We start from the raw sequence: 27900 nt of genomic DNA, 5'->3' as shown, positions 1-27900 counted from the left end.
GAGAGATTACGCAACACAGTGAACCGAGAGATTAAAAGCACGACGGTTGTATAGTAATGTATTACACAAAGGTAGATTTTAAACAACAAACATCATCATCATCATCATCATCATCATCATCATCTTCTTGCTGATATATGCGCTGTGAGGACAGATACACCAGTCTGCTGTGCCAGTTTCCCCATGGATTTAGATGAAATTTTAAGGAGCCTATCGGAAATAACCAAAAGTTTCTCTTCCGTTAGAATTCGTAGTCTAGCGCTCTTCGAAGTATCGAATACGGCACCGCAGCTACGAAATTTACTTATTTAATCTCGCACGCTATCATGATGCGGTAGAACTGAATCGGGAAACCGTTCGCGAAATCTTCTTTTCATTGCGTGCGTGTATTTGTCACCTACCCGCAAAACCCACTCCTTTAAAGACGTTCGCTCCTCTATCGGAAGGGTTATGTATAGTTTCGTCCGAGTTGCAGTTCGTCCGAAAGCGACAGTTCGTCCGCGACGGTTTTGCGGATCAGTAAACTGGATAATGAGTTGCATTTCGTCCGAGCATGGGGCAACGCAACGGGGTCGGATGAGACGGAATGCAGACACATGTGTAAAGCTTCAATATTGACATGTGGAACTGCCACCAAAAGAGACTCAGGACAAATAACGCGGTCGAAGGCAATACCTTATTCTATTTAAATCTAATTTTTATATAATTTTATAAGGAAGTAAGGCATTGAGAATTAGATCCACTGATATCCTAAATCGGTCCGCCTCTGTGGTGTAGTGATTAGTGTGATTAGCTGCCACCTCCGGAGGACCGGGTTTGATTCCCGGCTCTACCACGAAATTTAAAAAGTGGTACGAGGGCTGGAACGGGGTCCACTCAGCCTCGGGAGGTCAACTGAGTACAGGTGGGTTCAATTCCCACCTCAGCCATCCTGGAAGTGGTTTTCCGTGGTTTCCCACTTCCCCTCCAGGCAAATGCCGGGATGGTACCTAAATTAAGGCCACGGCCGCTTCCTTCCGTCTTCCTAGTCTATCCCTTCCAATCTTCCCATCCTCCCACAAGGCCCCTGATCAGCATAGCAGGTAAAGCAGCCTGTGCGAGGTACTGGTTATCCTCCCCAGTTGTATCCCCGACCCAGAGTGTGAAGCTCCAGGACACTGCCCTTCAGGCGGTAGAGGTGGGATCCCTCGCTGAGTCCGCGGAAAAAAACCGACCCTGGAGGGTAAAGCGATAAGAAAGAAGGTTATTTTAAATTGTACCGTAAATTCGTTCATCATAATTTTTTAAAATTCTAGTCAGTGGATACATTTTAAAATTTTAATTATCATTTCATTTCGTTTCATCTCGTACCATTAAGGGCCGGTTACCTACTTGTTAGGGCCCTTTAAACAAGAACAATAATTAAAAAATAATAAATTAATTTGTAAGACAACTTAAAATTGTCAAAACTATTATATATTGGTTTTCCTTAGCCGGGCTGTGTGGCTCGGTCCGGTGGTATTCGAAGGTCCTCAAATACGTCAGCCTCGTGTCGGTAGATTTACCGGCACGTAAAATAACTCCTGCAGGACTAAATTCCGGCTCCTCGGCGTCTCAGAAAACCGTAAAAGTAGTTAGTTGGACGTAAAGGCAATATTATTAATAGTTTTCCTTAAAAAGTATTGTCTATATTATGGCTCCTTCGCTATATGGAGCAGTCAGAAAACGTAGCACTCTTATGTAATCAGTTTTAGCAGAGTGTTTTCGGTGGTTGACGGGTAGTTTCTATTATCTTCCTGTTGATGCATCAGATAAGCTGTGTTAACACAACGCTTACTTGCATACGAAATTGTTGGTCTGAATATGGCACGTCGTGTTGTACCGACAATTTAGTTTGCTTGCATTCCAACTTTTCTGTTTACAAAGTTCAGCCGAGGTTGAAGGTTGAAAACTCTCATCTGCTCCCACCCTTCCCCATGTAGCTGGCGTGTGTACTGTGAGATATGATCTTTGAAAGGAACTTATGAATGTTATTACGTACTGTACATCAGGCCTAGAAGATATTATGTTGCCCATCAAATAGAAACATGTATGTATGTATGTATGTATGTATGTATGTGTGTGTGTGTATGTATGTATGTATGTATGTATGTATGTATGTATGTATGTTGGGAATTCAGCCCAAAGGCTGGTTTGATCCTCTACAGCAGGGCCTCTCAGGGTGCATGCGCGTGGTGCATGCACTGTGCACGGTGCAAAAGACGACTTGGCTTGGTTGACCAGAGTGCAGACCCCCACTCCTCGATTTGGAGCAATAGCGCTTACTCTCTCTTTCCTCACGCCTCTCTCGTTCGCTCCGCCTGTCTCCCTCTGCCCCACTTGCGCCGTAGCGCTCCAAATCCGGGCTGAGTTGAGCCGAGTATAGCCGAGTAGAGCCGAGCTTAGCCGAGTAGCCAAGAGACGAAGCGTAGATCCGAGCTATACCGAGCGGCACCGATGCACAGTGCACGGAGCTCTTGCGCCTCGCTCTGCACGCGTGAGATTTTGGGCGTTTGAGAGGCCCTGCTCTACAGCTCCACCAACAGCTGTCGTAGATAGCCTAGGTGTTACTGAAGAGGAATACTAGGGAAGTGAGGTAGTTTCCCGTTGCTTTCCTCAATGAGCCAGCAGAAGTTGCTTTTGCATATCAGTTTACCAAGCCCAGTGAAATGCATGCACCAACCGACCATATGAGCGATTTTTTCACACCATTCATAACAGGAACTGGCTACATAAGGAATGGCATTACTGGCATCGCTCATACGTCGGTCACTTTCGTATTGTCAAAGCCAAGGATGAGACTGAGATAGGTCAATAAAAGTAACGCATTTATTCTAGCCCATACCAGAAGACATATCTATCTATCTAGGTATTCTGCCTTATGGCAGGTCTTGTCATGGGATGAACCTCTTCCACTGTTGCCTGTCCTGCGCCAAGTTTTTCATGTCCGAATATTTATTTCCTTGGATATTGTCCAACATTTGATATTTTTTCCTTCCTCTTCCTCGTTTGCCTTTCACCGTTCCTTCTATTCCTTCTTTCAGTAAACAGTCCCTCCTCAAACAATGTCCGATCCAGTTCATTTTTCTCCTTCTAATGGTTTGTAACATACTTCGTTCTTCTCCAACTCTTCGTAATACTTCCTCATTCCTTACCCGGTCTTCCCATTTCACTCGTTCTATTCTCCTCCATACCCACATCTCTAGTGCCTCCAATCTTCACTCATCTTTCTTTCTCAGTGTCCAAGTCTCTGCGCCATACAGCGCTATGCTCCAAATGTAACACTTAGCAAGTCTTTTCCTCAAATCTTTGTTTAGTGGTCCACAAAATAATTTTGATTTTTTCCTAAAGCCTTCTTTTGCTATGGCAATTCTTTTCTTAATTTCTGTTGTGCAATACATATCATCTCTGATCATACTTCCCAAATACTTTAAGTTACTGACTTGCTCTATTTCTTCTCCTCCTATACTAATATGACAACTTCTACCTTTTCCTCCAATTATCATACTTTTGGTCTTCTTCTTATTAATTCTCATTCCATATTCTTCTAGTTTCATGTTGAGTTTATCTAACATTTGTATCATTTCACGTTCGCTTTCTCCCATCACAACCATATCATCTGCAAATCTTATACATTCTACTCTCCTACCTCCAACACAAACTCCACTATTTCCATTAAAACATTCATTGATTATTTCTTCGAGATATATGTTGAACAGTGTCGGTGATAAAGAGCAGCCCTGTCTTACACCTCTTCCTAATTCAATTTCTTCACTCAACTCATCTCCTATTCTCACTCTTGCAAATTATTTTTTAATTACTTATCCGTTTCAGTAATGACAAAATCTTCAACTGCAAAATGTTTCGAGTAGACCTTGATATTATGAGTCACACTGTTATATTTCTTAGGTCCTACCTACGAAGCGCATCAACCAATTTTTACGGAAGGGCTCCTGCTTAGGAAATTGATAGTATGAATACGATTGACCTTGATTTTGGAACATTGGAGCACTGCAGTTTTCAGGCATGACAGTTTTCTTGTTTTCTTTACAGTCGTTGCGATATACAGTATTGAAACTTCTAGGCAACTTCCAATAAAAACATAGAGGAACATGACGATCGACAAGCGCATACCGTCTACTACTGTGGGTTAAACTTGGTTCGATGAGTCCCCGTTCCATTTGTTTCGAGGTGATGGTACGGTTCGGATATGGCTCAGGTGCCATGAAGCCATGAGCCCAAGTGATCAACAAGGCATCATACAGGCTAGTGGCAGCTCCTTAATGGTGTGTGGTCGTTGACCATTGACTGCTACGTTGAACTGGTTGGCGACTGCAGCCCTTCGCGGACTTTATATAAACCTGCAGGGATGAGGTCTTCTAGCAGGATAATGCAGAGTGTCATCAGGCCCAAGTTGTCGGGAATGGTTTTGAGGAGCGTTCTGGAGAGTTTCAACAAGTGCTGTAGCCACCTCGTTCGCCTGATATGAACCCTATCGAGCAATTATTGGACGTGGTGGTGAGGTACATTTACACCCAAGACCATGCACCTACAAATAGCAGGAAGCTATGGGTAACTTTCCCAAACGGCATTGGTCAGAATCTCTCCACAAATGTTTCTTTCATTTGTAGAATCGATGCCTCGATGAGTTGCTCCACTTGGCCGAAGTAGAGGAGGGCCTACACCAGGGGCGTCTCGTCTTAAGGAACACACACGAGCACGTGAACACCCTGGCAATCCAAAAACTCTTGAAATTTATACAATATGATATGAGAACAAGATTTATGTACGTTAAGAACGTGCTTATGAAGTTGTAAGTGCCGATTAAAATTTCCATTTCCATTTGAATCACGCGCCACGCCAGTCGATCACAACCCCGTTTCGAATTACAAACTTCGGCGTATTGCACAGCTAGAGCTTGACACAGTGCGTGTTTAGTGCGTTGGTTCTGAACTGCGAACAGGAACATGAATGACAAAAAGATCGATGTACACATTTTTGTTTTAAATTTGACAAGACACCGAAAGAAACGCATGCGATGCTGGTACGTGTTTATGAAGATCAAGCACTGTCCTTGAAGTGTGTGTACGAGTGGTTCGCCCGTTTTCGAGGAGGCCAGGAAAGTGTTTCTAACAACCCCCATAGCGGAAGACCGGCGACCGCCGTCAGTAACGAAAACATTGAGAAGGTGCGGACATTAATCACAAACGATCGGCGATTAACTGTGCGCATGATAGCGGATGAAATGCACATTAACCGTGAATCCGTGCGACTAATCGTTACCCACAAATTAGGGAAGAGGAAATCGTGTTCTCGTCTTGTGCCACATCACTTGACTGACGATCAGGCACGTTTAAAGGCTTGACAGGATTTTGTCGAAACGGCGGATGCGATACCAAATTTCTTGAACTGTATCGTCACAGAGGATGAAACCTGGAGTCTCAGGTACGACCCTGAAACGAAACGGCAAAGCATGTAATGCCGTTCTGCGGGATCCCCTCGTCGGGAAAAGGTCAGAGCCGAAAAGGCACGCATCAAAACCATGCTCATCACATTTTTCGATAGTCAAGGCATTATCCACAAGGAATTTCTACCTGAGGGAACGACCTTGAATGCTGCACGGCACTTTGAAATTCTGACCCGTTTCATGACACGTCTACGCAGGGTACGACATCAGTACGCACAACAAGGATCATGCTATTTTGTCCTTCACAACGCTTGCTCACACACAGTCAATATCGTCAAATAGTTCATGGCAAAAAGGGGGTGGTGCAACTTGAACATCCCCCATACTCGCCTGATCTCAATCCTCCAGACTTCTTCCTATTCCAGTGACTCAATCTTGCTTTGGAAGGAAAGAGATTTGACGATATTCCCGACACCCAACGAAACGTGACGAGGCTTTTGAACACCATCCCAAAGGAAGCCTTCTTGCAAAGTTTCCAGGACATGTATCGCCGATCTCAGCAGTGCATGGTTATGGGAGGGGACTATTTTGAAGGGCAGTAAGGTCACTGTCATGCATTGCTCATCTATGTTGATAGTACAGGACTATTCACCGAACTTTATTATTACAGGTTGTATGACGTCAAGGTATCACTTGGGTTAGGGTTCATAGGGAGATTATTACCTCGTATCTTCGTTTAATTCGGTTTATCAAAAGACTGAATATATGAAACCTTTAGGATATGTTATTACCGATATTTTATGCCATATATATATATTTATCTTAAGACGAATAATAACGGATAGGCTTGCGAAAATTTAAATTTTAGGTCTAAGTTCCGTGGAAAACTTGATGCATGTCACTTGAAAGTGGGTTAATGGGAAGAATTAAAAAGATCCACTATACTCTCTTTTCGATAGAGCAGATAATAAGGGGGAGGGTATTATCAACGATGGGTTTCATGGGTTTTCAGTTACAGCGGCACGCAGTGGTCACAGAAACAATTTGGAACAGAGAAGCAGGGATAATTTCACATAACTTCGGAACAAGAACTGAACCGTAAAATGAATACTAAAATCGTCCTCATTCTCTCTCAACTTTGCTCAGCTTTATCGTACTTCGGACAAAAAGTTCAGTTTAACATGCCACATTGAACGTGTGAATAGAGGCATGTAACTTCGCATAAATTCATGAAAGAAACATGTAATCCATTGTAAATTCCCGTGCAAAGAACGGGTATAAATGCTAGTTCACAGTATACCAGACTACAAAATACCACAGAAACACGCAATTGTGAATACTTCTCTCTACGCAAGGTTGGCGCCAGGAAGGGCAAATTCCATATCAAGTCGGGCATCAATAGAATGGGAGGAAGGTCAATAATAATAATAATAATAATAATTGTTACCGGTTTTTGTGGTAGTTATGCATGAAAGAAGGTGCTGGGTGGTGAATAGGTCTCAAGCTACTAAAGTGAAATTAATTTTAAAATTTAACAAGGTTATATTTTCTTTTCAAAATTAGGTAACAACAAATAGAACAGGTACTTAGTAGCCGAAACACGATTGAAAAAAAATACATTTACATAGGTACCCCATTTGGGGCTTCAAAAGTCAGAAACATAATTCTTGAGCAATGAGCCCAACCTTACAATGAACACCATACAACAAAGGGGCCGAAAACCCCCAAACATGCCAGAAACATCTGCTTTCAATTACATCCAAAAGCCTCCTTGAGGCAGAAACACAATTTTCAAGAAAGGGCAAATTCCCCCTAAAATACAAGCCTATCATAGGCCACTCCGAACTCCACCTTTAAGCTGTCCTCAAAGGACATATACACAGGGGTAAAATACCCAACCTACTGAGGTCTGTTAAATGACAAGAAGGTTAATACATGACCTCTAAAATATAATTTGAGAGGAGGCGAACTTGCACTCCTAGTACACTTTGATTAAGACCTACTTGGCACTAGGCCGTTAATACAAGGGCTAATCCCATACTACAGAGGTGACTTAATAGTAATTTACATTACATTACGGAAGAATTGGTTGAGAAAATAAGTTCACCTCAAGACGATGTGAGTGGGAGCTCGAGAGGGTTAAGCACTCTCTATCCCAATAGGTCGTTTTAAAATAGAATAGATACCAGTTGTTTTTACATTTTAGGAAAAAGTTACATGGTTGAACGCTTAGAACCCGCCCAGAAAGTTAAACTGCTGAGCTAGCAAATAAAGAAGTTATTAATCGGCCATTACCTTATTGATGACCGCCGCCGAGGAAAGAGGCGCTTCCCGCCTCCTGCTATGAACTTTACACACTGAAAGATGGAACAGAAGTGGCGCAGAGACCCAAAAATCAGCAGTTTATATACTCTCGCGGAAGGTTCTAGGCGTTAGGGGAATGAGAACACCCGCCCACAATCACTTTATTGGGTAGGATACAGCAACATATTCAAGTTGGGGGAAGATACCTCGGATTGGTCAGAAATAAATTGAAGAAATTCGGGATTGGATACATACAAAACAAGGGGAAAGATAGGGGTATACAGCCAACTTAAACAATAACAGAAAGAAATTTAACAAAAAACAAACTTTTGAAATAAAAATTTCTCCAAAAAAACAGTTCTTTCACTCCGCACTAGGGTGCACTATTGTTGATCTTCAGTAATGTCCTCTAGAAGAGAAAGTTCACACTTCTTACTACAAGCAAAACAAAAATACGTCGAAAATGACACAGTTCAAAAACTCCAAATTTTCCACGTAGTGACATCTTCTGAGAAACTTGAAAATTAATACCATCAATAAGGTTCAGACTTCCTCCAGCAGAGGAGTTTCAATTGGCGCACATTTTAAATTAGCGGCGTGGAGGTGTACCGCCCGGTACAGACCCCCCCCCCAAAAGTTCCTCCAGGGGTGACACATGAAATTTGTTTGAAAACCAGGTCCAAGTTTTGATGTAGATATGGAGATTAATTGCCGAAAAATTTATAAGATTTTCTTAATGTGGTTTGATTCAGTTTCAAAATTTTGTTGTTGCAGGTGAAGTAAAGTCTTTATGGTTGTAGAAGTTGAATTCAGAAGATAAACTTTTAATACTTGAAAGTGAAGAAAAATTTTGCAAGGTCCACCAAATATTGCTGTTGAATTCCCAAGGGCAGTAATTGCTGATAGTAATAGTTCATGTAGTTAATGATGATTAAGTTGGATGGCCAGACCGGCCGTTGCAGCTTGCGTCCAGAGGAGGCCGCTCGGACCCCTCAAGTACCCTGAGATACCGCTCGCCCGCACTATGAGGGGAGCAGAGGTGTTGAAACACGCCGCGCCCGCGGTGAACATATACAGGCTGCGGGCAAGTAGCAGGTCGTGCGCCGCACATCAGCCTAGGCCGGGAGGAGAGCTCCGGCTCGCCGTGCACATGTCGTCCTCGCTGGGGCCGAGGGGGCCCTTCCTCAAACCCAGTCGCGGCACGGCGCCGCGCGGCTGCGGGGGCACTGAAACATTAAAACTATGCGGCAGAATTTGTTGGACCATCATCATTTTTTAAGGCACAGGCTTTGTGGAGAGGTTGAGGGGCCAGCGGCGTGCAGATATCCATGGCATTTAATATGGTATTTAATATAAGCAAGCCACAGTGTGTATAGCAGGAGACGGGAGCGTGGTAATGGCCGTGGTAAGGACAGAATGGCAGTTTAACGGATCGGGGGAGGGTTTACAAAAATACTTACATATTAAAACAAAATATTATAGAAGGGGCAGAATGCCTACAAATTGAAAACTCAAAAAAAAAAAAAATATAACCTTCATATTCCTTTCACGATTATATGAAGCAAGTTAACCCAGAAATTACACCGGTTTCCCCTGTGACAGATGAACCCCAAAATATCCTCTCGGTGGCTGGATTACTTAATAACAACGTAACCGGCGTAAGAAAATCGAGAATGACACAAGGCCCATGAAATCTGGGGGCAAGCTTGCCCGCGGGAACAAAATTCTTGACCATAACTTGGTCACCTACCTTCAAAGGGGTGGGTCTCCGTCCACGATCATACCTTTCCCTAACCTTTTCATGAGACACTTTAAGATTGGCTTTAGCGTTCTTCCAAAGATCTTTGATGTTGTCCGGATCTATTGTCTCGGGTAGAATGTCACTCAGAGACCAGAGGTTAGAGAGCGGCGAGTTGGGAACAAACTTGAACATCAAAGAAGCTGGAGTAAACTTGTGAGATTCATGAACCGCCGAATTCAAGGCAAAAGCTAACCAATGCAGGGACGTATCCCACCTGGAATGATCATCATGATGATAGGCAATCAGTGCGGACCTGAGATTACGATTAACCCGTTCAGCCAGAGATGGTTGAGGGTAATAAGCAGAAGTAGTTACATGAGAGATGGATAAGTCAAAACAGAATTTACGAAATAAATTAGATGTAAAAGCCTTAGCATTATCAGATACAATATATTGGCTTGGACCAAAAGAAGCAAAAATAGAATTTAGGCAAGTAATGGTGGACTGAGCGGTAGCCAGCTTAGTCGGAAATAACCAGGAAAATCTGGTAAAACCATCTACACATACAAAGATGAATTTGTTGGCATTTCCCTTCGACTGGGGGAAGGGTCCTACATAATCAATATACAGGCGTTCCATGGGGCGCGATGCTTGATGCGAAGACAAAAGGCCTACCTTGGTGGACATGGTGGGTTTACTAATCAAACAGGATTTACAAGCCTTTACTAATTCACGGATTTCACCGTCCATACCTTTCCAGATGAACATTTCACGAATCTTTTCACGAGTTTTAAAGATTCCAAGATGCCCTCCTAATGGGGACTCATGATAGTATTTGAAGATCATAGGTACAAGAACAGCTGGAACGACAACTTTCATCATCTTATCATGCCTCGATGGGCAACATAGAACACCATTCCTCAGAACATAAGGGACAACATGTTCCCCAGAAGAAAGGGTTTCCATTATCGGAGCCAGCGTCGGATCTTCATGTTGGTATTTCTCGATATCCCTAAAGAGCATGGGGGCATCAGTTAAAATGGCATTAACATCAAATAGTGTGGACTCGGGAGGTGATGAACGGTCGACCGGTTCATGGTTCTCAACATCGTTTGAAAACATACGACTGAGTCCATCAGCAACAACATTTTCAGTACCTCTGATATGCCTGACATCGAATTGGAAGGCAGAAATACGGATGGCCCAGCGGGCTATACGACCAGTACGACGCGGCCTACCTAAGACCCAGCTTAAGGCTTGATTATCTGTCTCCAGGTCGAATTTGACGTGTTCCAGATAGAGACGGAACTTTTCTAAGGCGAATAAGACTGCCAATCCTTCGAGCTCATAAATGGAATAATTGGCTTCTTGAGCCGACAATGTCCTAGACGCATAGGCAATGGGGCGCCTCCCTAGTTCAGTCTCTTGAAGAAGGACTGCAGCTACTGCTGACGACGACGCGTCGGTTTGGACGATGAATTTCTTCGAGAAATCAGGCATAGCAAGTACAGGGGCATTACAAAGTGCTAATTTAAGGTCTTCAAAAGCGGCTTGTTGAGAAGGTCCCCACTCAAATTTGATGCCTTTCCTACGAAGAAGGTTTAAGGGCGCCGCTCTATTAGCGAAATTAGGAATAAACTTCCTGAAGAAATTCACCATACCAATGAACCTGGCGATACCTTTAATGTCCTTGGGAGGTTTAAAATCACGAATGGCCTGGGTTCTAGAATGATCGACAGCTACACCATCAGGTGACACAATATGCCCTAGGAAAGACATAGAGGGCTTAGCAAAGGCAACCTTGGACAACTTAACCGTTAACCCAGCCTTACGAAGGCGATCGAGAACTTCTCGCAGATGATCTAGATGCTCTTCAAAAGTCTCTGAAAATACGACGACATCATCCAAGTAGTGATATAAGTACTCAAATTTGATGTCGGAGAAGACCCTATCTAATAGCCTAGTGAGTACAGCTGCTCCCGTGGGGAGCCCGAAAGGCACGCGGTTGTATTCGTATAAATTCCAGTCCGTAGCAAACGCTGTAAGATGTTTAGACTCTTCGGCAAGGGGAATTTGATTATAGGCCTGATTCAAGTCCAAGATAGTAAAGAACTTGGCCTTACGAAACCATGAAAAACAAGAATGAAGGTCGGGAAGGGGCACAGATTGTAACACCACCTTCCGATTGAGAGCCCTGTAATCAATGACAGGCCTGAAGCCTCCTTGGGGTTTCGGAACTAGAAAAATAGGCGAAGAATACGCCGACTTAGAGGGCCTAATAATACCGTCCTTCAACATCTGATCGATGATTTCTTTTAGAGCCTTCATTTTAGGTGGAGATAGCCTATAAGGTGGAAAATGGACCGGAATCGAATCCGTGACCTCAATTTTGTATTCAATAAGGTCAGTAACACCAAGAGTATCAGAGAACACCTCGGGAAACGACTGACACAATTTGCGAATACTATCAGCCTGCTCCTCAGGTAGATGTCTAAGGTCTAACAACATCTCATCCTGGGTAGGCGAAATAGAAGAACATGACACAGAGTTACACTTTAATAAAGGGATGTTACAATTAGAGGCAAATTTGAAAGTGCAAGACCTACTCTGAAGATCGAGCACAAGACCAGTGTGAGAAATAAAGTCCGCTCCCAGTATAATGGGGCAAGACAAGAGCTTGGCCACAAACAATTTAACTTTCCATGTAAACTTAAAAATACGAATTTTGACCAGTAAGGAACCTAGAATTTCTAATGGAGATGTATTAGCCGAAACATATTTAACAGGAGAAGAGTCATAGGCAGATAGTTTACAAACAGATTTCAATTTAGAATACCATTCAGCCGAAATAATCGAACAAACACTTCCTGAATCTAAGAGAGCTGTTATAGGCTCGTTATTTAACTCAATCTTAAGAAAAGGAACAGGTGCGGGGGTATCCGCCGCAATCCTAAGACATTCTTTAGGGCATTCAAAAGATGAATTTGAAGGCTGATCGTTCTCTGCATTTACAACCTGTTTACCAGGGGCTGAGTCTCGGGAAGATGGATTAGTCGACTCAGCCGAAGCCACTAGTCACTTTTTGTTATTGGCATAGGTGGAATTTGCACCAGAAGTTGAGCAGGAGGGGGTGCTATTCGAGTTTGGGCAATTCTTGGCGATATGTGAGAAGGCCCCACATTTAAAACAGCCTTGTGATGAACCAGCTCCATTCCTTGTCCCACTCGACTTGATCAGTGGACACTTATTGCGAAGATGGTCAGGCGACCCGCAAGCATAACATTTACGGGGTGTGACTGATCGGCGAGGTGGAGGCCGAGTATTACTAAAAGAAGGCGGGGGTTCTTTCGCGACACGCAAGGAATCGGCGTATCTCACTCCTTCCGCTGAGACGGCCAACGCTTCAAGTTCGGAGAAGGTTTGCGGGCACGCCGCGAAACACAAATATGACCTATAGGGTGGTGAAATGCCTTCTACAATGGCTTGTACAATCTGATCCTCAGGGAAGTGAAGAGCAAACACCCTAGTATAAACTTAATGTCCTGTATGAAATCAGCCAAGTTTTCATCCAAGCGCTGTACACGATAATAGTACTTCTGAATCAGAGATGACCTCGCGCGAGCAGGAATAAAATTTGCAAGCAAGTGTGCGTGAAAATCTTCAATAGATGACTGTTCAGCTATGGCTCTTACTATTTTGTCGGAGAGAATACCAATTGCATAAGGATAGATGATTTGCAAAATTTGACATGGGGAAAGAGAAAACACAAGGGCATGATCCTGAAATTCAACTAGAAATCTTAAAAATGAAATTACGTCACTGGTGGTATTAACGGAAAACTTCGATATACCTCTGAGCAACATTGCCAATGGATGAGGCAAGCTGCTGAACCCGGGTGACATAGTAGGTAAAGGTTTCAATGGCAAAGAAGTTAATTCAGCACGTACATTATTCAACGATGTGCGGCGTTCAGACTCGTTGTCCAATGGGGCAGAGATAGTTTGAGCAGCAACGGTTATTCTATTGACTTCTCCCTTAGGAGGCTCTTCCTCACTACCTACATTCACTGTGGTGGGTTGATCGCTTTTGGGAGGAATTTCGCCAGTTAACAATTGAGTGACCTTGCTAGATAACTCAGAAATATTTTCAAGCAGCGTACTAGCTTCCTTCTTCTGAACGTCATTCAACTTTAGAGACAACATATCGTTAACTCTATTTGAAAAATGAAACAGCCTGGCTTGCACACGCTTAATTTGATTAGGAGAAGGATCATTTTCATCAAAAAACAAACTACAGAGGCTAGTCCAGTAATATTCTCGACGATCGTGGAAAGAGAGTCATCAATTTCTTTCTCTCCCAAATTGGGGATGGAAATGGGCAAATCTAGGGACTCTCTAAGCTTGTTAGTGTCTACTGCAACCGTGCCTCCAGATTGCACATTTCTGATAGTTAATTCATAGATCAACTCCTCTTTGCGCAAATAATTAAGATGGAGAACATCGCGAGGGCCTGGCATGATGACAGAACAATTTTGAAAAAGTCAAAAAATTCCAGCAACTGAGAAAATGGTTAGAGTTCGGATCAAAACAATGTGTAGCCGTCAAAAGGGGCTAAATTGAGACCCATTCAACCACGCTCTGCTATCACTTGGTACCGGTTTTTGTGGTAGTTATGCATGAAAGAAGGTGCTGGGTGGTGAATAGGTCTCAAGCTACTAAAGTGAAATTAATTTTAAAATTTAACAAGGTTATATTTTCTTTTCAAAATTAGGTAACAACAAATAGAACAGGTACTTAGTAGCCGAAACACGATTGAAAAATAATACATTTACATAGGTACCCCATTTGGGGCTTCAAAAGTCAGAAACATAATTCTTGAGCAATGAGCCCAACCTTACAATGAACACCATACAACAAAGGGGCCGAAAACCCCCAAACATGCCAGAAACATCTGCTTTCAATTACATCCAAAAGCCTCCTTGAGGCAGAAACACAATTTTCAAGAAAGGGCAAATTCCCCCTAAAATACAAGCCTATCATAGGCCACTCCGAACTCCACCTTTAAGCTGTCCTCAAAGGACATATACACAGGGGTAAAATACCCAACCTACTGAGGTCTGTTAAATGACAAGAAGGTTAATACATGACCTCTAAAATATAATTTGAGAGGAGGCGAACTTGCACTCCTAGTACACTTTGATTAAGACCTACTTGGCACTAGGCCGTTAATACAAGGGCTAATCCCATACTACAGAGGTGACTTAATAGTAATTTACATTACATTACGGAAGAATTGGTTGAGAAAATAAGTTCACCTCAAGACGATGTGAGTGGGAGCTCGAGAGGGTTAAGCACTCTCTATCCCAATAGGTCGTTTTAAAATAGAATAGATACCAGTTGTTTTTACATTTTAGGAAAAGGTTACATGGTTGAACGCTTAGAACCCGCCCCGAAAGTTAAACTGCTGAGCTAGCAAATAAAGAAGTTATTAATCGGCCATTACCTTATTGATGACCGCCGCCGAGGAAAGAGGCGCTTCCCACCTCCTGCTATGAACTTTACACACTGAAAGATGGAACAGAAGTGGCGCAGAGACCCAAAAATCAGCAGTTTATATACTCTCGCGGAAGGTTCTAGGCGTTAGGGGAATGAGAACACCCGCCCACAATCACTTTATTGGGTAGGATACAGCAACATATTCAAGTTGGGGGAAGATACCTCGGATTGGTCAGAAATAAATTGAAGAAATTCGGGATTGGATACATACAAAACAAGGGGAAAGATAGGGGTATACAGCCAACTTAAACAATAACAGAAAGAAATTTAACAAAAAACAAACTTTTGAAATAAAAATTTCTCCAAAAAAAACAGTTCTTTCACTCCGCACTAGGGTGCACTATTGTTGATCTTCAGTAATGTCCTCTAGAAGAGAAAGTTCACACTTCTTACTACAAGCAAAACAAAAATACGTCGAAAATGACACAGTTCAAAAACTCCAAATTTTCCACGTAGTGACATCTTCTGAGAAACTTGAAAATTAATACCATCAATAAGGTTCAGACTTCCTCCAGCAGAGGAGTTTCAATTGGCGCACATTTTAAATTAGCGGCGTGGAGGTGTACCGCCCGGTACAATAATAATAATAATAATAATAATAATAATAATAATAATAATAATAATACTGACAGTATAGAGGAAGCTACCCCACCACCTGCAGAGCCTTCATATTTTAGCGGCCTGGGCTGGCTTGAAGTTCAACATCAGGAAGACTGAATTCATGACCAATATCAAGGAAGCCCTTTCCAAAACATCACTAGAAGTCACTAGAAGTAAAGCGCCGGAGGTCAAGTACCTAGGAGAGTGAGAACCTAGCCATAGACAGCAGGTGCACAAAGTTTAAGAAGGCCGATCACTCCTGCAGAAGCATCTACGCATCAAGGTACCCCTCCGAAAACCTCAAACTCAGGCACTACAATGCGGTAGTAAAACCATCTGTTCTCTACGGCTCTGAGTGTCTCGTGATGACCAGGAAAGACCCTTTCACAAAAGTAGAAGTCGTAGAAAGGTAGATCCTGAGGAGAATACTGGGACGCGTAAGAGAAGAGGGAGACACCTACAGAATTCGGCACAACGATGAGCTATACAAACATCAGGAAGACATCGTTACTTTTATAAGAAAAAGGCGCTTGGTTTTCTGTAGGCACCTTACCCGTATGGACCCCTGCAAACTTACCAACAGGATTTTCGCTGCGGCAAGTAGAGAGAAGGCATCCAGGAACAACTGGATCTCTTCGGTCAAGTCGGATCTAGAACAACTGAGGATCCCGCGTGAATCCATACATGACAGCCCGCAGTTTCGGCAAGCTATCCAGCGGGGAATTTTTTCAACGTCACTTACGAGTAGGAAGAACACAGGAACCAGCAGACCTACTCGTACGTGGACCGAGGGAAGAAAGCTGGCTCACAGCCAGAAAATGCAGCCACTGAAAGAGGAGAAAAACAGAAGGCCCAAGTGACGAGAAAATACGAGCTCCGTGGTCCTCAGTAGGACCAAACGACAAATAATAATAATAATAATAATAATAATAATAATAATAATAATAATAATAATAATAATAATAATAATAATAATGTTGTGTTTGTCCAGCCCTTGTCCGTTTCTCTACGGGGTCGAATATGAGGTGAGATGAATCTGTCGTGGTGGGTTTTTATGACCGGATGCCCTTCTTGACGTCAAACTCATCAGAGGTGTTAATGAGATGACAGTAAGAAGGGTGAGAGTGAAATCCGGTGCCGGCACATAGCCTATTCCTCTCCATTAGCATCAAGGAGTCTGCTCAAGGCTTAACGTACCCATCCGACGGTCGAATCACCATCTACAACGTCATATGCCCTCAGTCCATATGAGCACTGCGGAGAGATTTAGAACTGAATCCAGGATTTTGGCACGCAGTCTAGTTCGAATGAGGTCTGGCTGTGTACAGTCATGAACTCTCGCTATTGGTTTTCAGAAAATCGTAATGGTGTTTATGAAGTCCCTCAAGGGAGATCGGTGTTTGGTGTGCTGTTATTTCAAGACGAATAATTGGGACTATTTTTTTCGAGAAGAGTGTAAATGTAGTGTGTGATTTTTATTGGTGGAGTAAACTGAAAGAAAAATTGCATCGAAAGAAATCTCACACATTTGGGGAACTGAGAGAAAATATTAAGAATGTAATCAGATAAGATTGAAGCAGGGTGGCTACTTGTGACATACGTTCGGCTGAGGCAGCTGCCGTAGCGCAGAGTACGAACACTGTGCGTTCGGTCTTAGTTTATATGAGAAACCCTGTATGCCGCTCTGATACATGTAACGCGTAATACGTTACTCTGTGAATCCTGGCAGCGTATTACTATAGTAGAGTATTCCTCTGTTTATGTTACGTATATCAATGTGTACGTGTCTTGAATTTAGTGAGTGTTATGTGATTAATTAGCCTACGTGTGCGATTTCTTTCTTTAACATTAATACAGTGATTTATTTACTTAATGGATGAGGCTGAGGAGGAAACAAAAGTAAACTATGCTTAATTTTCAACGTATTTTTGGCCCCATTTTATACTGAACTTAAAAACTGAGTTTCACAAATCCATGTGCTCCCGTTTTTCCGTTATGCTGTGAATACCAAAATGAGCCCCTTCTAAAACCGCAGGTATTTTGAACTTAGTACTGAGTTTCATAAATTTACGTGCCGCCTTTTCCCGTGATATAGCTGAGCAGAGCCGTTCAATATTATTTATTAACGTATTTATTTGTGGCAAAGTTAAGGCTCTTGGCCCTTTCTTACAGTTAACCACATTACGGCTTGATACTGAATACATTATACTCGTATATGTTCAAACTTAATATATGTAATGTACGAGGGCAAGTCAATAAGTATCTGCTATCAATTTTTATAGTTTATTACAAAAATAGTACACACTTTTTATTGATATCATTTTTCAACGTATCCACCCTGCTTTTCAATGCACATGGTCCACCGTTTCACAAGCTTTCTGATAACCTCTGCATAAAAGGTTTTTGGTTGCGCAGCAAGCCACGACGCACCGCTTCCTTCACCTGTTGATCGGAGCTGAAGTGACACCTCTTAAAGCGTTTTTAAGTGGACCAAACAGATGGTAATCCGACGGGGCTAGATCGGAACTGTACACAGCAAGCTTCAACACTTCGAAACGTAGTATCTAAAGAGTTTGAGTGGTGTGGTCGGCGGTGTGTGGACGCGCATTTTAATGCAGCAAAAGAACTCCTTCCGACAATCGACCTTTGTTGCGAATTGCAGGTTTCAGCTTGTTTACCAGAATATCACTGTAACGTTCACTGTTTACTGTTTCCCCCTTTTTTTGGGCAATGTTTCAGGATTTGCCCTTGAGAATCCCAAAACACTGTGAGCATCTGCAGAAAGTTGACCCCTGAATTTCTTTTTGACTGGGGATCCGGGATGCTTCCATTCCATGCTGTGACGTTTGCTCTCTGTTTCGAAGTGGTGAATCCATGTTTCATCTTCAGTAATGATCAGTTTCAAAAACGTTTATCCTTCGTTAGCATGACGGTCCAGCAGGTGCTGACAGATTCTCACACGATTGCGCTTCTGCTCTTCATTGAGTTGTTTTGGAACAGACTTTGTGAAAGTTAAGCCTGGTATGCATGATTTCATATGCATGTTGTGGTGGTGATTATTGTTTTAAGAGGAAGTACAACTAGGCAACCATCCTCTATATAACACTAATCAGAGAGAAAAATGGAAGGGGTCCGACACTTCGAAAAATGAAGGCATCGGCCAAAGGAAGACAAAAGCCACGAAGGGCGTGAAAATGAAAGACTCCCTAGGCCACCATACGTAATACCGTCGGGGTCAGAAAAGAACAAGAGTTGACCAAGGGAGGTCGTATAGGATAGATGAAAGTGAGGAGAGTGGCACAAGTGAGTGGAAGTAATGCCAGGACTCAGCTAAGTGTCCCGTGATCGCCAACTCACGCTCCCCTTTTAGTCGCCTCTTACGACAGGCAGGGAATACCGTGGGTGTTATTCTACCGCCCCCAACCACAAGGGGTTTTCATATGCAGAACCATGGCTAATGTGCATGTGGTTTATCATGTCATCGACAGTCACTCGTCTTTTATTCAGGATCACTGGCATCTATTTTCTAGTGATCTCTTGTGGGCTAGGTCCCAGTTAATCACCAGGGAAATTTACTGTAATTTGTTATAGTTAGCAAACCTTTTTACTGGTTACTGTTTTTTAATATGCCGAAGTTGTCAACACTTCACCTGGTTCCTCCTCTAATGTTATCTGCCTATCACATGCCTGCAACTAAGTTTTCTAACCAATCTGAAATCGTGTTAGTGAATGGAAATCTAGCCTATCAGCGCTCTGGATTCTAATTTGGTCGAGTACTTTCCCCTGCAGATCTATTTAAGGAGAGCGCTTTCGAAAGACACTTGCACTCCCAACATTGAGCCGTCAGACGACGACTTCATTGATCATGTTGAAGAGGACATTGAAAACCTAGGTGATTTCAACCTCCCCCCTGATTTCAAGCTTGTATTCCCTTCCGAACTGCTTGCTGCTATCCGCAAACTCAAGAACAGAAAAACACCTAGCCTAGACAACATCCCAGTAACCTTTTTGAAAAACCTCCCAAGGAAAGCCTTAACTTTCATCACCAAACTCTTCAACGCCGTCTTCAGGTTCACCCACTTCCCCACCCCCCGGAAACTGGCCAAAGTCATCATGATCCCTAAGGCGTTATCAGACCCCACCTCTCCTCAAAACTACAGTCCTCTCCTTTCCATTCTCTCTAAACTCTTCGAGACAATTTTACTCTCCCGCCTTCAAGCTTTTATCGACGACAAACATCTTCTCGTATTCAGAAGTGATTACTCCACCGTACATGAGCTCATGAGCATCATCGAAGAAATCACTAAGAACTACAATCACAGGAGGCACACAGGAGTCTGTTTTCTAGATATCTCGCGTGCGTTCGACAGGGTATGCCATGAAGGTTTCATTTATAAACTCAAACTCCTGGACTTTTACAACTACTTGGTTCATCACCTCCATAGTTACCTCTCAGAGAGAAAATTCCAGGTCCAGGTCGGAAACTCCCTGTCGCACCCCCGCCCTATCAGCGCCGGGGTCCCTCAGGGTGGATCCATCACACCCGTACTTTTCAATTTATATATGTCAGACACACCCCGCGCGTGAATGTCTACATGTACGCTGACGACAACGCCATTTCTGCTGTATCCTGGCAAACACCCAGAGTTCAAAATTATCTCCAAGAAGCCCTCTCCACCATCGAACCATGGCTACGACAGTGGAGCATTAAACGTCTCTATGAGTAGTGCCACTCTCTTCTCTAAGCGCGCTCGTTCTGGCCCTCAACCACTGGTCTTTTTTCGGCGAGGTGATCCGGTGGTCCGATGTCACCAAATACCTGGGTGTTTCCCGGGACAGAGTGACGTTGAGACACCATGTTGATAGAATCTAGGCGCAGGCGTATCGACGACTTTATGAAATTTTACCAATCATGAAAGCCGAAAATGGGTTCAACCTAGAAAACAGGCTCCTGCTGTACAAATCCTCATTTCAGCCAATCCTCGAATATGTCAGTCCCGTCCGGGGATCGCAGCCAAAACGTACCTAAACAAAGTTAAGCGCTTACAAAATCGTGCACTTCACATGCCCACAGGTGCGCGATGGTATGAACGGAATCGTGACATATACAATGATCTACACATTGATGCAGATCAGTAGTGATTGAAATGAAAAATAGTGATTGAAAAATTTACACCAGAATCCTGAACTCTGCCAGAAAATTCTGTTCTGATTTACACTCCAACTCCAACCCACTCATCTGAAACTTGGGTAACTACGAAACTGACGGTCTTTGTCACAGGAGGCCCAAGTCACTCCTAATCTAACCACTCTCCGGGGTGCAGGTCACACTCTGACCAGCGCGATTCCGTTCTAAGTACCACCACTTTCAACATCTATGCAGTCTAGCCAATATCCTACCGAAAGTTGCACTCAAGGCCCATAAGGCCGAAGGGCTATAATCGCTCACTGGATCTGGGTTCTACCCACATATCCTCCGAGACGCGTGGTCTACTACATCTGGTCTGATTTGCTCCGGTGATTGAGAGGGCGACTTGACGGAGGTCAGAGTGGACAGGAGGCAGATGGTGGCTGGCTTGAAGAAGATCCTGCGGTAAAAGGTAATGGCACAATTACCCTAAACATGTGATTGTACAGGCGTGCGTTTCGAGGGGATGATTTCAGCAGTTTTCTTAATATTAATATGTAATCTTTTGTTTTTGGGCTGAAATGTAGGACCTTCTGCGTAGTCTTCGGACTCTATTTATATTCCCTACTGGGAAAATAATTACTGTAAGGGAACACGAGTGGTGACATTCGGAACTCTCCCCTTGTACTTTTGAGATGGGTGACTAAGGTTTTCAAATTATACATTTTGGAAATCTTGTCTCAGCCTTTAAATTTTCCCTCTGTGCCATCGGGCCTTAAGCCAACTTAGGTTCTTGTCTCTTCCCGAACTTTTGTTAAGGAGTGCTGGTGTTTCGCTTCCTTGCCTTTCGTTAATGGCCTGTTTTGTGTAACCGTTTCTTTTTATCCTGTAGGCCTTGTAGTATGGGCAATTACGCCCCTGTATATTCCTTATGGTTCTTCGGGTAACCGTATCAACGTTTAGGTTCCCTTGAGGATCAGTACTCAACCAGATTGTGTGAAAGCTTGTAATGGATAAGCCCACCATGGGGCAACCTGTATATTAACAAGAAGAAGTTCGGGTTACCCAATTGATTACCGAGTGTAATCGAGATTGTAAATAGCATCTGATTGCTTGATTGAGGCTAGCCTCTATGTATTTTGGAGCTCAGACTCTATAATTGTACCTGTCAGGTTCAATTTTGGTTTTTTATATGTAAGTAAACGACTGGGAGTTTCTCCCAATTAATCTTGTCTCTGATCAAGGACTTTTAAGTCCAATGCATTGTTGGAGCACTTGATCTCGTTGTTAATATGAATGTCTCAAAGTAATATTTCAACTGTTTCGTGTTGTGCCATTAAATTACTCTCTCTCTGAATTTTAAGAAAGGAGAGAAAGTACATTTCCAATTTTTGTTAAACTAAATGTTTTGCTCTAAGTGATCCCCTGTCGAGCCATTCATCCCAGGCGCTTGTTATTTCCTCTGCGAGTTCCGGAATCACGGTAATAATAATAATAATAATAATAATAATAATACTAATAATAATACTAATAATAATACTAATAATAATTGTACCACGTGGGTACACCTGCCCCGTGCATTCAAATCAAGCGCCTTGTGAACCGACATCTTTTCCTAAAACTTGAAACAACTAGTGCAAGAAGTGATAGAGTAATGTGTTATTTTATGTTTTCCTGAACTGACTGGATTTATTTTGTTTTTTGGTTATCACTGTTGTCAACACTTCGATCTTTTCCCGCCAACTTTAAAAGTAACCAATTAGAAATTTTGAGGATTTAGTTTTCAACCAATCAGGGTTTTCTTGTACATATTTAATTAGCCAATAAACAACTGGGGTGGGGGGTGTCAGGCATTAGTCCAGATCTCTCTCGAACCTTCATCTCGGGTATAAAATCTGGCATTTTTTCGAGCTATCTTGTCTTCTTGATCGTCGTCGAGGGTACCGTGTGTGTGCTAATAGTGGAGGCGAGGGCGTTTCGCCCTTCATCGAGCAGTCCAGCGCAATAAGGTAATGGCAGCCATGCCTCTGAAAGCTAACCTGAGGGGAAGATTTCCTGTCCTTAAGAATGTAACTTTAATTTCTAATCTTCAATAATATAAATTTCATTTTCCATTGTAAATTTCAAAACCAGCCTAAAAGCACTTAGCTGAAATCCGGGAATGGAGAGTGTGACACCCTATCAACTTGTATTAGAGGTGACTATGTTTTTGTAACTGTTTTCTATATGTAGAATGGGATTAGCCCCTGTAACTTAGGGCCAGGAGCCCAAATAGGGTTTTATCGTGTATGCAAATTTCAAGAAGTGCAAATGTCGGCCTCCGCAGCACTTTGATTTTTGGGCCAGAAACTTTAACCTGTTTTTTTTTCTTTCCCAACAAGGCCCGGTAGACTGAGTACTCTATACTGCTGTAAAATCTTTTCTGTTGAAGTGGTTAAACTGTTGAGTGTTGAAGGTAGTGATGTCTGTTTGAACTAGTAAAATGTAGGTTGTGTCTTGAGAGGTCTGAAAGTGTAAATTTTAGTGAGCAAATATGCTCTGGCACTAAAGGTATTAGCTTGGAGCGTAGCCTCCTAGATATTCATAGAGCATAGAGGCTCTTTGCATTATTGTAGTAGGGTTATTTAAATTCTGTAAAAGGAAGTGGGAGACCTGTCTCCTTGACTCTTGAGTGTACGGAGCAATGGTGCTCCAGTAACTTTTGTGAAAAACGTAAACTTCAAGCTCAGAGGTTCTATTAATAAATGTTGTTGTTTTCTGATTTCTCCTATCTTGTATTTAAACTACTGTATCTGAAATCTCGAGCCCTCGCTTAGCGACTTGGTTGTTCATGTTTTGCTTTTCTTAAAAAAGGAAAATAAAATAAATATAACTTTCATTTTAAAGCTTTTAATTAATCTTTTGGTTGTAGTAGATAGACCCATTCATGTCCGCACCTTCTTTCACCTCTCTGTTCCACGAGAACTCCGTAACACTACTACTACTACTACTACTACTACTACTACTACTACTACTACTACTACTACTAATCTATAACCTCAGTTACTCAGCGTAAAACTTTGAACTTCGTACCATTTAGGCGCTCTTCCTCGATAATCGTTCTTTAAATGAAACCATCATTGCTTTAGCCCCATTTCTCAAATTAGCGTTCTATGCGTAATGGATTTAATGACTCAATGTTTCTGGGAAGACGGATAACATTTCGCTTCAATCAGACTGTCTGGTGCTGTGTTTCTTGTCACAATCCTATCCTAGTAACTAAGTGAGCTCCGAACAGCACAAACATCCAGTCAGTACCAAAGGAATTTACGAATTATAGCACATGACCCAGTCAAGAATCATGATCAAGGCCTCACTGTCCGAAGGATAAGACACGTAACTACTCAGCCATAGAGCCGGACTGCACATACTCAAGGAAATACAACGCTTCGAAACAAAACCTATCCGGAAGACAATTTCTCTGTAATGTTGATTTAGTCGCTTTACGTACTGAATTTTGTTCCTTCCGTATTTCCAGCAGAAGAGATAATACATACAGTCTTTGACAATCAATGTGAGGTTTATTTTAAAGTAGATAAGCCCGAGCCGTGTGTTCGGTGTTGAACATTTCAATCGATCGTTCAACTCGACTCAGAGGTAAAAGTTCGGAGCGTGCATTGCGGCAGTATATTTGTAAAATAACTCTGGTTCACGAGCGTCTCTAGAGGACACGAAAAACCGACGCAGTCTTTTCGTAATATAATAATAAAATAATAATAATAATAATAATAATAATAATAATAATAATAATAATAATAATAATAATAATATATGACTACACCTCAGAGACCAAATCCCTTGGAGGTCACTCTAAAATTATAGAAATTGAAAAGCAACAAAGAAAAAATCCTCGGAAAATTGATGGTCCCTCGAGAAAAAATGGAATGTGGATTAAGAGGAGAAGAGCGGACCTTTACTCATTAACTGACAGGTTCACTGACGCTGTACGCAAGAGACGCCTGAAATTCTATGGCCATATCTATAGAATGGAGAGCGACAGACTCACCAAAAGATTATTTAAAGTAATCAACTCAAAGAAGGTCAAAATAAACTGGCTAAAAGAAACTAAGGCGGACCTCCAAGAAATGAATATTACGGAGGACATTATAGAAGATCGTGGAGCCTTTGGTACTATAGCCAAGCACAAATTCGTGGGGAAACCTAAAAAGAAATCTGGTAGGAAGTGGTCTACGGAACGCAAGATGCAACACAGTGCATTCATGAAGAGATTTTGGAAGGATAAGAAGGCGAAAATCATCAGCCAGAAAAAAAAGTTTAAACGAGCTATTTGAATGGCCATAACGAAGAAATAATAATAATAATAATAATAATAATAATAATAATAATAATAATAATAATAATAATAATAATAATAATAATAATAATAATAATAATAATATATGCTAATGTTGTTGTTGCCGAGCAAGTGCCCGCGTAGTTTCAGTCACGTAGATATCAGCAAATCTCAGACTTATTTTTCATCATTTCGTTGATCAATTTATTAACCGTGTGTACAGTCTTCATTCTTCCAGACGTCACCTGCCTTTCTAGGGCATAATTTCTTTCTTTGAATTTTATTCTCCCTACTTTTCTCATTGAATAATACCTTTTTTTTTACAATTTTGCTTTACATCTCACGGTGGTGTATAGTTATTATGGCGACGATGGAATAGGAAAGGCCTAGGAGTGGGAAGGAAGCGGTCGTGGCCTTAATTAAGGTACAGCCTCAGCATTTGCTTGATGTGAAAATGGGAAACCACGGAAAACCCTCTTCAGGGGTGCCGACAGTGGGGTTCGAACCCTGTATCTCCCGAATGCAAGCTCACAGCTGCGCGCCCCTAATAGCATGGCCAACTCGCCCGGTTCGAAGCTACTGGTTCTACTCTAGTAGAACTGAAAAAAGTTATTTTCATCATTGCTTAATTTATTCTAACATATGCTTCCAGGTGATGTATATAGGTTATTAAAACATAATGATTATCATTTTATTTCAGGAAGTAAATTATGATTAAAAATTACATTCTGTAAATAGTTACGATTAAAGTAAAAATGACTAAAACAGTATTCGTTACAAGTAATTCCATTAATTTTTCTCAATTATTTCCCAACTCTGTAATATGCCCTCCTTTATACCTAAAGATTGTGTAGTGTTGAAATAGGGCATCGATGTGTCTGCGGAAGTATCGACCTTCCCTTTAAATATTGTTCGTCGGTTTCACTGAAGTGAGGTACGTAATGTGAACGATAAAAATCAATGTAGCAATTTCAGCAAGTCTGTTTCAAGTGTGGACAGGCAGACAGACTTTATGAATGTAACTGTACATCCCTTTAGCCCGTTTAACACCCTCTTAATTGACCGGATGAATTATATGTGAATGGAGGTGGAATTTTTACAAGCCCTCGCAACACCGCTCTTGTCCACCATGATATACGTGAGTGGGCCAAGCAAGGCGAAAGATCACCAGCCCATGAATAACAAGCCGAGCAAGGGTGAAACACACACCTGCAATTAAAATATATTGTATTGATTTTAAAAGCAAAATCGGGGCAGAGAGATAGATTATGGAAAAATTTTTGTTCTAAAGGAAACGGGGCATATTGTAATGGGGTACTTGAGACCAACCCCTGTCGATAAAATTTACTATGTGATATACATAACATCTCTCGACATTAGAAGAATAAGAAGAAGCAGCTGGAAAACATCATTACGATTACTGTCCTTCATGTCTTCTAATGCCCTTGGATTATTTGAGTACATTTTCCTTTCAGACTGCCCCACAGACAAAATTCCGGCGATCGCGGTGGCCACACTCCGTCGCTAACAGCCATTTCGTCTGTGAAGCTCTAATAAATTATTGAGTTTGACTAGCGTAAAGTATGACAGGTCGCCCCATCCAGATGAAAGACAACATTATAGCTTTCATGGGCGTCAAGATTGCGTTCCCTTTTTTTATCTTATGGTGACGATGGGAGAGGAAAGGGCTTGGAGTGGAAAGGGAGGAGCAAGTCTTAATTAAGGTACAGCCCCAAGATTTGCCTGGTGTGCAAATGGGAAACAATGGAAAACCAGCTTCAGGACCACCGACGGTGGGGCTCGAACCCACTATCTCCCGAATGTAAAATGATAGTTACGTAACCCGGGTCGCACATCCGCTCACTCGATCAACTTTGTGTAAAATTCCTCAAGGATTCACATATACATATCGGGGTTTTATTGCTTCAAGAATATGGGACCCACAACCCGTCTTGCAGACACTGCACATCACACTCCATTTTATTTTCTCCTGTAGAGATTCCCCATGACTCCTATAGGGATTGTTTGCTGACCAGTATCTGGTGTTTTGGGAGTTTTCACGTCCTGTCATGTGGAACCAGGCTTCATCACTCATGAAATACAGGAGGGGATCCAATAACCCATTCATAGTTGTTTGAAGTAGTCGTGTGAAGTATGGAAACGCCAGGAAACTTGTTTGCAGGAATGTCCGGCGTTTCCTTATATTAATATACCCCTCCACTACTGCGATTCTTTGTTGAAGATAATACATCTCGCTGAACACTTCACACGTCTGAAGCGAGACCTCACGGCTTTCGTACTAATAATGGTAAAGCGAACATTGTCGCAATACCTTCGCAACGACCAGGAACTAAAACCTGCACAAAGCTCAAGTAGAGAGAAATGAAATTGCATGAAGATTGAAAATAAAAATAAAAGAAATCTATAGTGATACTGATGAATTCTAATGGAACTGTGATTAATTACGTAGGCAATTCAATAATTACCGGAAATTTTGCTTTCATTGTCTTTAGGTTGGCTCTATGATGTTGTGTGCTTACCAGCCGCTAGATCAGGGCCTCTCAAACGCCCAAAATCTCATGCGTGCAGAGCGAGGCGCAAGAGCTCCGTGCACTGTGCATCGGTGCCGCTCGGTATGGCTCGGATCAACGCTTCGTCTCTGGGCTACTCGGCTATGCTCGGCTCTACTCGGCTATACTCGGCTCAACTCAGCCCAGATTTGGAGCGCTACGGCGCAAGTGCGGGAGAGGGAGACAGGGGGAGCGAGCGAGACAGGCGTGATGAAAGAGAGAGTTAGCGCTATTGCTCCAAATC

The sequence above is a fragment of the Anabrus simplex genome, chromosome 9 (assembly GCF_040414725.1).
Source record: "Anabrus simplex isolate iqAnaSimp1 chromosome 9, ASM4041472v1, whole genome shotgun sequence".
In the NCBI taxonomy this organism is placed as follows: Eukaryota; Metazoa; Arthropoda; class Insecta; order Orthoptera; family Tettigoniidae; genus Anabrus; species Anabrus simplex.
This window is presented reverse-complemented; position numbering follows the sequence as displayed.